We start from the raw sequence: 10,682 nt of genomic DNA, 5'->3' as shown, positions 1-10,682 counted from the left end.
GCGCCCCCTGGTGTCCAGCAAGTGCGCCAGTACCATTTATTTATGCATCACAATGCATACACGCTTAATTTATGAAACAAATAGTGGGGATGACTATGTCTGATCCTGCAATAGTGATCGCTTCCTATTCGTAGGGAACCTATTACGCTGAAAGGTGATTAACGCGAAATGCCATCTCACTGCCTTGTTGCCCGAATCTCTTCACGCAGTTTCTGGATACTCCATATGAAACGCGGGAGTCCCTAGCCGAACTACCGTGCCGTATTTGCAACAAACTGCAAATTTTTAGGCGGTATAGCACCGCATAATACAAGTTTTTGGGCCCCTCGAAATTGAAAAAAACAGAAATAAAAGTGAGTCATTTATATTAGTCATTTATATTAGTCATTTATAAAAGTCATTTATATTAAATTGGTTTAAACCTGTCATACCAAAGGTATGACAGGTTTGAACCAATTTAATATAAATGAAAAGGGGTATAAACTGTACCGTTTATACCACGGTTTATACTGTGGCACACCAAGGTATCTCAAACGCGACCACCCCCGCTAGGATGGACAAACGTACGCCAAGTTAAGCCTCTCTGAACGCTGAGCTAGAGCATAAATTTAGCTACGATTGAATAATGCGCGGCAAAAAAACGGTGGCATCTGTGCCGCGTCTCAGGCATACTTGTGTCCCAGCTTTTTTCTTTTGCACATCAATAGCAAAGTAGGGCGCATGGGTAGTATGGCTACAACAATACACGCAATAGTATAATTAAATGTGTTGATTACATAGTTTTGATAAGCGACCCCCTATGCTGACCAAACTGAAAAACATTTTACGAGAAAAGAAGCAAGTGAAAGAAGAATGTATTGAAAGTTGTACCAGAAATAACCAATATATATTTGATTCGCTCAATATTTCGTGGTATCATAAGACTCTACAATTACAAAATGTAACTTTGGATATTCTTCATGTGCGAATACTCACGTTTTCATTCCACTTACTGTGGACTGTAACTCGGACTCCGCCACGGTCCGCTGAGCCAAAATACGTAGACTTCCAGCAAACACGATCCTTTAAACTTGAAGGTTGATGGCTTCCCCACAGTAGCACAACTGGCTCCGATTGACTTACCATCTGTATAAGAGAAACAGAAAACAACTGTCCGTGCTGGCTTTTTGCAGTTCACATTCTGAATGGGTTATCAACTAGCCCAATCAGCCACCTTGTCAAGTCAGACCTGCACTGGGGCCCCTGGGTGTGTGCCAGTCGGGCCTCTCGGTATATGCCCCAGGGCCATTTGGTATGTGTCGTATGTGTCACTGAGTATGCGCTACTCAGTGTGTGCTGCTGGGTTCATTAGATAATTGTTACTGCGTATGTACCATGCTTCAGTGAAGCTCTATTGACAACATGAGTAATTGCCACGGGGTGTCTGATACTAGGGCTATTCGCCATGTGTCAATAAATTTGTGCTGTGGGGCTAATGGGTACCTGCCATTTGGTATGTGGCACTGGGTATACTACGTAGTTCTTCAATGAGCCTGTATGATGTCATCTTGGGGGATTGGGTATCACAACGACAAACAACGCCTACGTAGTAAAATGTACGTAATGCTTCGCATTACGCATATGACAACTAGATTTCGGTCCGATAAATAAGCTAGTAATCAGCAAACAGGATCGCAATTAGCTAGTTTGCGATCCATTATCATGAGTTAGAGGAAACGGAGGAAACAGAGGAAACGAGGACGTACATAGGAAAAGAACTAGTGTGGGCTTCCAACTGAGATTTTTATCTATTTCGACGAAATTAATACAAAGGTGCGGCACAAAAAACATATTCAGAAAACGACTGAAGCCATATTAAACCATAGACAAGTGAATAAAAAAAAACCAAAAAAGTTGTAAAAGCTAGATACAAATAGGGAATTGTATATAGCGTCAAAATCAACATCCGTAGTATGACTTCCCCCAAACTTGAGTGTTTTTAAGCGCCATTTGTTCTGCTTCAGATAAATTTCACGTTCGATCGTCCCTGTGTTTGTCAATACCTGACTGGTAGATGCACTAATGAGTGCTTGAGTCATCATGGACGCAAGTTTCGCAACAGCAAATTTTTCGGCCCAGCATCCCTGCACGTGTGACTGCTCCATAACGAACCTCATATATTCACACACACGGGGACGATCGTATCCAGATTATAATACATGCAGCAGATACGCGCAAAAGTGATGCATCGCCCTACCAGAAAGAAGAGCTAATCTTTTTGGGATGTCACACGTATGAACGGTGATTGTGACATGATAAAGACCTCAATGTCTCCTGCTATTATAGTTCTGGGTTGTGGTATTTACATACTCATTTCTCTGTGCCTATGCACGCCTATGTCTTCGCTACTTTGTATTTATTTCGTTTCACTTTTCATAAATTTCGGCACATTGAATACTAAACGGTCTAAGGTACGTCCGACGTCTACCTTCGACTTCTTTTACAGGTACGTTATACGGATCCGGCAGCGTTTTGGTGGAAGTACGTCCAATGTATTAACGAGATAGCGTTGAGGGTCCCGTCTCACAGAAAATCCGGCGTCGGCGTCAGCATGGATCCCCGCATCCGTGGCGGAGAAAATCATCCTCAACCACCCGACCGCGCAGGCCCTCCGCCTGGCGCAAGGTGTTAGCGAAGGAGAAAATCATCCCGAACCACCCCGACCACGCAGGCCCTCCACGTGGTGCAGGGTTTTCGAGAACAAAATTTGAATTTCTCACAGTAAAATTCGCCAGAAAAATGGTAAAGTACTACTTAACTACAACCTACAGGCATGGTGGCGTCGAATGGTAATTTGAATGTACGAGAAAACACAATTCTGTTACTAGGAAACTCAAACACAAACCCCTGTTTCCAGCATTTCTACGTATACCAACACGGCGCGCTCGGGTAGTTTAGTTGCGAAAATGCTATACACATGGCGCCCGCATCCTCGGCAGGTCAAATTGGGACTTTGCCAGCCTAATGCGTTTTGGACACGCGTGCGCGTCGGGGCAATAGCAAACAATTAATAAAATGATAAAAAAAGGTGCTAGGACCTTCACGTTTTAATATAAGACGACTTACATTTCCCCTGGAAAAACGTCTTCCCAGCATAGCATTTCTGTTTAAAAGTGAAGCCGACTTTAAGGGGATCGGTGTAAGCTTGGTCTTTGTAAGCTGTCTTTCCCATGTTCTCTGTTACAGTGGAGCCCACTGATAGAAAAATGCGATGCGAACGGGGCCCGATAACGCTATCGCGTTCAACCACTCCTAAAGGCGAAGCTTAAGCGACCTCCAATTTTTTTCGGTGGTTTTTGAATGTATCACGTTAAGCGACACCTGCCGTGGTGGCTTAGCGATTATGGTGTGGCGCTGCTAAGCAAGTTATTGCACTCCAACAGGTTAGGGCAGAGCCGCCTTTTCCAGGAACTGTGGATAGCCGTGACGAAACGGCCTCATTGTGCTCAGGCATGGGACTGGTGACGTATGGTCCCCTGATGAGTAACTTGGAAAGCCGCATGACGACTTTCAAAAAACGTGTCGCCGACCATATGGCACCGCTGCCAACAATGAGCGCTCAGATCATGCAGGCACAAATGCAACAGCTGGTGACTACGCTTACTCAGCAAATCACCGCTGCGGTGACCCAAAACATAAAGTCCTGGATTCAGATTAGTCCCAAATTGTTTAGGAGGGATGGACCCGTAAATGAGGTGGGCTACCCTTCCAAAATTTCCCACAATTTAACGCGAAGGCGTTAAGGGCCCTGTGTCACAGAAAATCCGACGTTGGCAACCGGCGTCGGCGTGCGATGTGGGCGGGTGGCAGAGAAAATCATTCCCAACCACCCCAACCACCTCGAGCGCGCAGGCCCTCCACATGGTGCAAGGTTTTGGCGAACAATAATTGAATTTCTCACAGTTAAATCCGTCAAAAATGATAAAGTACAACTTCACCGTGCGGCGTCGGATTCGCCGTGGGATTGTTCACCAATCGGCGTCGTATTGTAGTTTGAATGTGCGAGAAATCCTAATTTTGCTACGAGAGAACTCAAACACAAACCCCTTCAGTATTTCTACAAGACCTATAGCCGCGCGTTCGGGTACTTGCGAAAATGATATCCAGATGGCGCTCGCATCGTAGGAAGGTAAAATTGGGACTTGGCCTGCTAATTCGTTTTGGACACGCGCGCGCGTTGGGGCAATAGCCTACAATTATTAAAATAATAAAAAGAAATGTGCTACGCCTTCACATTTTATTACAAGCCCACTTATATTACTCTTGGAAAAACGTTTTTCCAGCATTGCATTTCTGTTTAAAACTGAAGCCGACTTTATGGGATTGGTGTAAGCTTGGTCTTTGTAAGCTGGCATTCCACGTTCAGTGTGGCAGAGCATGAAGCCTACTTACCATATGCGAACGGGCCCCGATAACGCTATCGCTTTCTACTCTAAAGACGAAGCTTCGGCATCCCCCAATTTTTCATGAGGATGATACCGAAGCCGTCCCACTCGTTACTGCCCTTCTAGCAGTGGTGAGCCAATCAGCTTTCTATTAGTGCTAATCATAGTGCAGGGAACTAGACAAAGGCGACTTATATCAAGACAGGAATCACTGTCAATAGTACAGTAGAACTGTAGGGGCTTCAAGAATCCTGCTAAGCGGGCATATTTTCGTCTCAACTTAGAAGAATCGCAATTTCTAACAACCATCGCGGCTCTGCAGGAAACCGGGCCTCAGCTAAAATTTCAGGGTACAACACATTTCAGCGAGATACATCTACTTGTATCCTTGTACAGAAAGTGTACAGGGAACAAGAGGTAGACCTCGACCTACAGATAACATATTCGCACACCACTATGCGCGCTGCAAACGTGCTGCCGCCGTTTCCGGAACGTTCTACGGGCGCCGCCGCTGGCATTTCCATCCTAAAACCCCTTGATGTTGGAAAGTAGCGGCACTCTTTGATCTACGTCGCAACACCCTCGTCGACGCAGCAGCAGGTCAGAGAAAGGGCTAGCATTATTTTCTATTTCCCGAGGGGAACGGTATGTCGTTGGCCGATTCCGTGGCTTCATACCATCGGGAGAAAGGATTTCGCGCCTTCTAAGCACGTCGTTCTTTGCGACGTGAATCTTACAGCTTTCCTTATATTTGTAGGTGAAGTTGCATGGAGATTTTAATGCTCTTTGCATGGCCGGACTCTTCGTTCAGTTCAATACAGAGCACCCATAACTGTGCATATAGTTTTTTTTTCCAAGTGAGTCGCTTAACTTTTTTGTTGACTCTTCGTGCAGTGACAAAGTTTTTTGTGTTCTCGCGCGTGCGTTAGTTTTCAAAGGTATGAAATTTGTAAGTTAATCCCTGTAACTCCTATTTTGTAACTGTGTGTGCGTGCGTGTATGTATGTGTGGGTGGGTGTATGTGTGTGCGCGTGTGCATGTATGTGAATGTCTGTGTGTGCGTGTGTGGGTATATGTGTACGCGTGCGCGTGTCTGTGTGTGCGCGCAAGGAGAAATACTTCGTACTTAACGTGGTACTTTTTTTCTAACCGCCCATCGGTCCGGTCCGCAACCTTCGGCGCCGCCTAGATCATTCGGTAGTTCAGTGCCGTCAGATATGAAATACTGGTAGCGATTTTCATCGTCCGAAAAAGCGCGAAAAACTGCGAATAAGTAAAATAAATCAATTAACAACCGCTCCATAATATCTTGGCAGCCGCTGTGAAGTAAAGAGCCATACGCACGGAGGCGAAGTTACGTACCTGGCATGTTTTATTCGCGGATGCTCATAAAGTACAAGCAACGCGCGGCTGATAATCTCCCTCAATTCTGATAAACTTGACATCTTGAAGTCTGTAAGTTAGTTATCAAGTGTCATAGTATTAGAAGTGTACGTGTGAGCAATCAGCTTTTTTTTTTGAGAGAGACTTGGGTACTACGAGAGGTGATGGAATGCAATTTCTCGTCGTTTTATAGTGACGGAATACAGGTGCGTGTGCAAAGTTCTATGTTGTCTGTTTCACAAACACAGCACGTATTTTGCACAGTGGCATTGGTACAAAGGTTTTGGCCCACTCATTTTGGCGAATTCACTTTAAGTAAACTGTCAAATTTCTTCTTGGTTACCTTCTCTGAGCCTTTTAGGAGCCAGGATTATGCACCAAATTCTCGTTTTTACTCTACGCTGTTTATATTATATGCGCTCAATACACCTCCGCGTTACGGACAACACAAGTGGCGATGTAGAGGCAAACCGCTCAGCCACTGCTTGGTGCTGACTTTTTTGGAGCGCTTCCGCTTGTATTTATCGAAGCGTCCTCAAAAAAAAAAAAAAAAGAAAAGAAAACGTCACGACGTTGTATGGGAAGCGTACTTTCGTCATGACCGTTTCACAAGGGTTAAATTCGCATACAACGCTTCAAAAGGCCGAATAAACGGAGAAGTGCGGGGAAGTCTTTGGACATCTTCCACATGGTGTGGGCATGCCAATCAACCCCGAACCTCACCCCAAAACCAAACCCCACCCGGGAGAACGTGGAGGCAGCCCTGCTCGGCTGCTCCGCCCTGGCGAGCCAGAAGGCCCTGGTCGACCGAGCACAAGCCGCGGCGGCCGCCAATGGGCTCCTGTAATGAGGAGCCCACCTTGTGAGTGTGAGAGGTGGCCCCCTCCGGGCCACCTCAAGCTACCTCCGTGTACTTTCAATAAAGTTTTTCAGACACACAGCGAGCCAAAGGACGGTTCACCGTGCCGTGCGCACCGCGCCGGCCCGGGGAGGGGAGAAATTCGTAGAGAATTCAGAAGGAAAGCTCGCGCGCGGAGGAAAGTGTCGCTATTTTCAAGATCAATGGGATTTATTCCATCCTGCCCCCCAGCGCTGCCACCGCGGTTACCCGCAACGCCCCTATTGCGCTGTTGCTGACATTTCCCTCCTCCTCCCTAGCGCCACCGTTGCCCTTTCTGTCAACGCCCTCCCACGCCACCGCTGAGATTTCCCTCCTCCTCCCCATCGCAGCTGTTTCACTTTCCTTTACTGGCCTGATGAGCGGCGTCGGAGCCAGCTGTAGAGGACGACGAACGCGTGAGTAGTAGAAAGCCCTTGGCGAGCTCGCTGACTTTTTCTGTACCTCACAGCGACATTGAAACATAGAGATTTAAGGCTTTCGCCTTATAAATGTCGATATCTTGTTCTGTGACATTGTAGGGCCAATTCCGCGCAGTCGATTTCCGGCATTGAAAGGCAGACAGACGGACTCCTAAGGACAGGGGGACATATTAAGTTGATCTATTTACTGTTGAAGGTGATCAAGATCGGACTGCACACTGGGGCACTCTGACAGGAGATAACATAAAACTCAAAGAAATACGGCGTGGTCTCAGCTTGGTCCGGCTCTGCACTCCTCTGCTTGGTACGGCTACAGTGTACTTGAAGGTGTAATAGGATCAGAGGAGGGTGCGGTCTAATGTGTTGCATGTTGCCGCGAGAGGAGGCGCGGCAAGACGTTCCTCCTTAGGGAGCCTACATGCAGCGCGTTGCATGTCGGCTCTCTATTCCTCCTGAAGTGCGGCGTGAGCAGACGGTGACCATCTTCCTCGGACTCATGATCCTTCGGCGCATTCTCTGCTTTTGGACAGTCCCGCTTGAGCTCTCTGCGTTCGCGTTTTCTGTATTCACGTTCTGTTTTCACGTTTTCTGTATTAGCTTTCTTTATTGCGATAGCAATTATATGGACACTCTAGGCAAATGTCTGCGGTTGGCATCGCCGTCGCCGTGAGGTTCCGTATTAAGTCCACGGACGATAAAATCGTCGCCGTGCGCCGTGCGCTATATTTGCGACTGGAAGCATGCGGCAGTGAGTCGGCAATCGCGGCTCGCGCACCCAAGGGCGTGAAGTGGGATGGAAGCGCGCAGTCTTCCAGTCATTCACAAAGCTCCGGAGGCTGGGTAGGGAGGTCGAGGAGCCGCGCTTTGCTGCGGCCGCGCGGGGTCAGAGTCCGCCCTCCCTGTGTTTTCGCGGCTAAAATCGCGTTGATGCGGGCGCTGGCACGAAGCTCAATTCGCTCGCTGCTGCTGCTGCTGCGTTGACTCACTCCAGTGTTTTGACAGCGACTTTCCGTGGTCATCGAATGAGATGTGTTCATGTTTGCTTGTGCTCACGTGACACCATGCTTGTTAATTTAGTGTGGCTATGTTTACTAGTTTACACGGCCGATAAAACTACTATCCGTACTGAGTTAAGATGTCCACTAATTGCTATCGCAATCGATGCTTCGCCTTTCGGGTGAAACTGCAACTTTTTTTTCTCCAGCGTGAACGCGCTACCCCGCACCCCTGGCTGTTCCAGGTAACGGTAAAGAGTCATTCACACTAGTCCGACACGACGCCGATTTTGGTCTGCCGCTGTTGGCAACAGCAGTTTACAGGAAGGAAAACGCTCAGACCAATGATTTAAAGCAAAGAATACGCTGTCACCAACAGTCAGCGGACCAAAATCGGTGTCGTATCTACCTAGTGTGAATGAGCCTTAGAGGCATCCGATGACACCCCGAGGGGGACTAAGTTATTAAGGCGCGAAGGCGCTCGCGCGGACATCGACGCGCTTGACAACGGGGACGTCCCCTCGTTCGGTCGACGCCGCCGACGGGACGAGTAAGGCACAGCGGCGCCAGAAGAACCAAGGTGTTCATGAGAAAAAATAACCACGGCTACTTCGCGACACCAAACCCCTATGGCAAACAGCTAAGCTTGTGAGCGAACTTGCTTTACTTCTACTTGGCTGCTGCCATTCGTACTGGCGAAAAATACTTTTGAAGAATGCTGGTGGCCATATTTTTCGCGACAGGGTCATCATCCTGTCAGCGAGGGGCCATGTAGAAATCTGAGGGGGGGGGGTCAGGACATCCGGACATCCCTTCTGGATCCGCGCCTGGGTATAGGACGTATGCCGCACATCCTGATCTATATAAAATGGTTGTTCACACATTTTACATTTTAGTCCTCAAAATGACTTCACTATAGGGAAGAAGATAAGCCAACTGCGCTGTTACGGCTGCTACTTTCCAGCCTACGTCACACAACAATTTGCAAGAGTGTTACTTACATTTCTTACTTTTACGGTTAAAGAACCAGTGCCTGAAAGTAAAGTAAAATACAATAATTTTAATAAATTAAAGATGTACGTTGCTCCAACGGAACAAAATATTGAGCGAGACATAAGCACGAGCAAGGAGGATACTACTTTTTTGGACCAAGCATTGTTTAAAATTGTTGTTAGCGATGACTGTTGGTAGTTCTGGCACAGGTTGAGGCGCAGGGGATCATGCATGTTGAAGTACATTTTTCAAATACCATGTAATAAATAATTTACCGGAATAAGCAAAGATTGACATTCAGCAATCATTAATTCATATTTTTGCCATTCGGTAGGAGGGTTCTAAATAGGCATCTTCTTGCACAAACGTTTGCTGTCTTGATATTGAAGACATCAAGCCTGCAAGCGTCTCTCCAAAGTGAAGATTGACAAGAATCTCGTACCTCTGCGCGTCGCAAGGTGTTAGTGAACAAAAATTGAATTTCTCACAGTGAAATCCTTCAGAAAAATGGATCGACTACGAATTATCCTCAACCAAGCCGCAGACGTAGCCTACGTGGACACCGCGGTATAGCCCCCCCCCTCCCAGAACGCCATGGCGGTCGCCGTAGTCGCGGGCTCGCAGTACCGCCTCGCCGCGGCCGCATCAATACTCGCCACTCAACCCGAAGAAGGAGAGGAAATGGTCATCGCCTTGGCCTATGCCTCTACCAATGCACACTACACCATCAGCGATTCAAAAACGGCCATCCGCAACTACACAAGAGGTCTCATAGCACCCCAAGCACAGAAAATACTCTCCTGCACTCCCGTCTCAAGGCAACGCCGCGTACAGATCATCTGGGCCCCTGGTCATTCGGGTCTGGCTGGAAACGAAGCCACCCACGATGTCGCCCGAGCTCTCGCACACCAGGCGCATCATCCGTCTCCTGCGTCTTCCGATCCTGACAAGCCCTTAGTGCTGCCCCGCGGTCACGCGCGTGACCACATGGTCACATTCAAAGAAGTCCTCCTCCACTACTGCAGAGAGCGATTACGCTACCCACCAGCACACAAAACACTGAATAAATCACAATCAACCACTTGGCGACTACTTCAGACGCGAACTTTCCCAAACCCCGTGCTATACCACCGAATTTACCCCGATGCATACTCCCCACTCTGCAAAGCCTTCGAGGCCCGCACTGACCTCGATCACATCATCTCACCCACCAGCATCACACCTACCAACACCCACCCCACTAACACTACACGCATAACTACGGCCGAGCAGTGGGAGACTTTGCTGCTCAGCTTGGACCCAGAAGAGCAGCTCTGGGCCGTCCGGATGGCCGAAGACGCCGCCAGAAAGCAAGGGCTGGACGCCGTCTGAGCAGGGTGAGGCCTGGGGGTTAGTCTCCCAACCCCCGCCGCCCCCAGACCCCATCATGGACACAATAAAGTTTTATATATCTCTCTCAACCTACAGACATGGTGGTGTCGTACTGTTATTTGAATGTACGAGAAAACATAATTCTGTTACGAGGAAACTCAAACACAAACCCCTTTTGCCAGCATTTCCATGCCAA

The 10,682-nt window shown here is 47.9% G+C and overlaps 1 long non-coding RNA gene across 1 annotated transcript in view; it reads right to left on the bottom strand.

Annotated features, from left to right (window-relative positions):
• Positions 1–993: 993 nt before the first annotated feature.
• Positions 994–10,682, bottom strand: part of LOC125940086 (uncharacterized) — a 31,970-nt gene continuing 22,281 nt past the window's right edge. The window contains exons 3-4 of the long non-coding RNA XR_007463326.1: positions 9,124–9,155; positions 994–1,125 (exon numbers count right to left, since the gene is read on the bottom strand). This is a non-coding gene — a long non-coding RNA (uncharacterized LOC125940086). The remainder of the gene's footprint in view (positions 1,126–9,123; positions 9,156–10,682) is intronic.

Source organism: Dermacentor silvarum, chromosome 9 (assembly GCF_013339745.2).
Source record: "Dermacentor silvarum isolate Dsil-2018 chromosome 9, BIME_Dsil_1.4, whole genome shotgun sequence".
Lineage (NCBI taxonomy): Eukaryota > Metazoa > Arthropoda > Arachnida > Ixodida > Ixodidae > Dermacentor > Dermacentor silvarum.
This window is presented reverse-complemented; position numbering and strand designations above follow the sequence as displayed.